At 45.8% G+C, this 3,363-nt stretch overlaps 1 protein-coding gene across 2 annotated transcripts in view; it reads left to right on the top strand.

The window, feature by feature from the left end:
• Nucleotides 1-3,363, top strand: part of LOC106741325 (SLIT-ROBO Rho GTPase-activating protein 1-like) — a 65,021-nt gene that overhangs the window by 17,798 nt on the left and 43,860 nt on the right. Inside the window, exon 1 of one of the 2 annotated variants that reach the window (XM_014613168.1) lies at nt 2,372-2,997. The exons of the other annotated variant lie outside the window; for it this stretch is intronic. The gene's annotated coding sequence lies outside the window, so the exon portion shown is untranslated. Of the gene's footprint in view, nt 1-2,371; nt 2,998-3,363 lie in introns of those variants that run through there. 2 annotated transcript variants of the gene reach the window in all.

Genomic DNA, 3,363 nt, shown 5'->3' on the forward strand with positions numbered 1-3,363 from the left:
TATATATATATATATATATATATAATTATCCGCTTTTTATGTATTTTATAATGTTATACTCTCTCTAATCATTCGTATGTATATATGCATATGTTTGGTCGTTATCTCCGTAATCTCTCGTTGTACTTTTACCTTGGCTAAATTACTTCCGTTTGCTTGATCACTGATTCTTTCTAGGACACACTTCTCAGGACATAATAAACTTGCACCTCTCCCCTCCTCCTCTCTCTCCTTCTGTCTGTCTCACGTGCCGGTATCCCGCATTGTTCCTTTCCTGTTGTTCATCGTTTGCAAACGATGAGTAACCATCGGGCGAGAGTTCAGTGCAAAGAGTTCCATCTCATTACGCACCTGGACATTACGCGATTGAGTCCTTGCGCGCGAGTTTCTCCGAGTCTCTTTCCCTCGGCTTCGCCGTTTTTTCCGCCGAAACCAGCGGGTTCCAAGTAGAACGTAGAAAGTGCCATTCGGTCAGCCGGTGGACTGAAAAGCGCGAATCGCAAGCGATTTCTCCGCACCTCGGCAAACGTGTGACAGCACAGCTTGGAAGAGCAATTAGCGTCATCGAAAGGATTGACCGAGAAATGACCTGGCTTTCTTGCCAGAAAGCGCGCGCCTACTAGGTCTTTTTTCGCTTTCCAATAAAAGATCGGTTGAGTATGGGAGAACTCTTAACACGTTAACGTTGATTTCCATTGACTGCACGAAAATTTAATCGACGATGGAGTTACTAAAGCAGGTTATTCGCCGTATCTATAAATAATTGGAATTGGAATCGCACATATCTCGCCTCGTTTCATCGGCTCTATTGGCCATATCAATTCTACGACCAATTGTTCAAATGTAATTAATCACACTCTATACACTGAGATGCCCATTTAGTTAATTCAACTAAAATGCTCTTGGATATGGGCAAATAAATGTTTTGGCCGTGAAAACCAGAATTTGGTTCAGGGAGCCAAACTTTGACTTTCCCAAGCAAAACATTTGTTTGCCCATATTTAAACAGGCATTTTGTTTGAATCAATTAAATGGATTTTTCACTATATGCGCAGCGCTGCCATCCAGTCACTCGAGTCACTTTTTCTTACTTTGGACAAGTCACTGAAAAATTTAAATTTTTTAATCGTTGTTCAAAATAGTTTACTATAGTCACTTCTTTCCTGAGTTGCCGTTAAATTTGTAAAATATGTGGGGGGCGTTCTATATACATATATATATTTTTTTTTTGCATTTCCCCTCAATAAAGCTACTCTGAATTTGCATTGCATCTTCCATGGTCTTTACTTGTTATGAACACTCAAGCCGTACCATGAAAAGAATGTGTTAAATTATGCAAAGATTAATCTGGGAAGATAAATGTTACTTTTTTTGCTTAAATAGTTATTCTCGGAATTTGAAAATAATGTCATTTTTGGTCACTATTTTGTGCCTGAGAGATCACTTTTTGTTATCTTTTCTACCAAGAAACAGTCACTTGTTTCTTCCGGTGACTGAATGGCATCGCTGCTGTACGAGAATTTCGGTCGAATTTCCAAAGTAATTTATTCGCCGTAAATAATTGTAATTCGAGCCGCATATATCTCATCTTATTTCATCAGGCCGAATCAATTCTACAAGCAATTGTTCAAATGAAATTATCGTCACACTCTATACATAACTTAATGAGATGATGTCGCGGTAATCGAACGCGTCAAGAGATCTCGGGATTGAAGTGCGCCAATTACTTGAAGTTCCGTAAGTTAGCCACTTACATCTTAAGTCGAAAGATAGGACAACGTTTATCGGTAATTATTAGGGCGCATTAACGAGTTAAACGCGACAGACTTTGGTATGCGATGCAATTAAGGTGTACATAGCAAATGCGACATATCTTATCTGCGTTATCACGACTTGGCAAATATTTATCGCGTCGCGCAAAAGTCCTATCCCAAAGTGGGGAGGGAACTGTTTGGCTTCTGCGTGTTATTTTACGTCGCGACAGTTCGCTCGAATCGCGAGACCATCGGAAGACCGTCGCGGACTCCACCGACGACGAAGTGAGAAAGGTTAAGAGGAAAGACGTTTCGCTCGCATCATCGGTTCGTTCGTTCGTTCGTTCGCGCAGCATCCTTCGGCATGCGGGGGTAAGCGAGATACGACGTAGGAACCGGTGCCGGCGGTGTGGAGAGAGGGGAGAGCGAAGAGCGTGCGAGGGAGGGCGGCCTCTCGGTGGAGAGTTCGCGAGCGAGAGACGGACGGAGAAAGGAAGGGAGAGTGCGGCCGAGCGTGCGAGTGAACGAGCGAACTCCCAGGAAGGAGGGAGGAAAGGGGGGTAGCGAGAGACCGAGAGGGAAAATCCGGTTGCCTGGCGACGAGCCATCTAGTTCGATCCCAGCCAGCCACCCGACCAGCCACCCTCCTACGACGGTCTCTCCTCGCAGGAGCGACGACACCGCCGTGCTGAGGGGAACGGCGTTCCGTTTCGTCGCTATTCCGCTTCTCTCTCGCTAAGAGATCGAAGGACGAGGGGTAGAGGGAAAGGCTCTCTCTCTCTCTCTCTCTTCTTCGATTCGTTTTGCCGCGGACGCGTGGGACGCGTGCGACGTCCGGTATCGAAGGGAGGAGCGTACGTCGACGAAAGTAGCGGCGGCGGGTGTACTGCAGTTGTCGGTGGAGCATCGTGTGCAAACCGATATCCTGGACATACGTGGTGTGATATCCTCGCCGGTGAACGGGGGGAGGATTTGCGTTTCCGAAGGACGTCGCGACCGGCTAATCTCCGCGACGCGAGTGTGTTTCATCGGTCTGCCTCTTCGAGCGTGACAGCGTGGGAAATATCACGCCCTCGCTTTCTTGCAAGGGAGGCGAACAAAAAGAGGAATAGAAAGAAAGAGAGACGGCGTTTCCCAAGGACGTCGCTCGTTCCCGGCGCATCTCGTCGGGTTGCGCACAGGTGGTGCCCTTCGCCTCGCCGTAACAAAGCGAGAGGTGCACCTTTTTCGCTACAACGAAATTGTACGTAATCATTGGTAGTAAATCGAATGAGAAAGTCGGCAGAGAAAGAAAAAATCGCTCGTTATTATACACTTGTAATTATTTGCTCAAAGTTAAGAACGTAATGGAGTAACACTCAGCGAATGCATCTCTATCGTCCAGATAACACCACTTAGACTCGAATTCGTAGTATTGCATTTGATTGCATAATTGCACTTCGCCGCTAACTAGCTCGTCCTCTTGCAATTAGAATCGCCGCGCTCGTAACAGGCAACGAAATATGAATAGAACGGGATATAAATCTAGCGGAGAAAAAAAATAATCTAGATATCAAAAATCTAATCGACGTACTAAGTAATCGTGAGAAGAGTGGGGGGGGGGGGGAAG

This window comes from Dinoponera quadriceps, unplaced genomic scaffold (genome assembly GCF_001313825.1).
Source record: "Dinoponera quadriceps isolate SergipeBrazil2010 unplaced genomic scaffold, ASM131382v1 scaffold405, whole genome shotgun sequence".
NCBI classification, from domain to species: domain Eukaryota; kingdom Metazoa; phylum Arthropoda; class Insecta; order Hymenoptera; family Formicidae; genus Dinoponera; species Dinoponera quadriceps.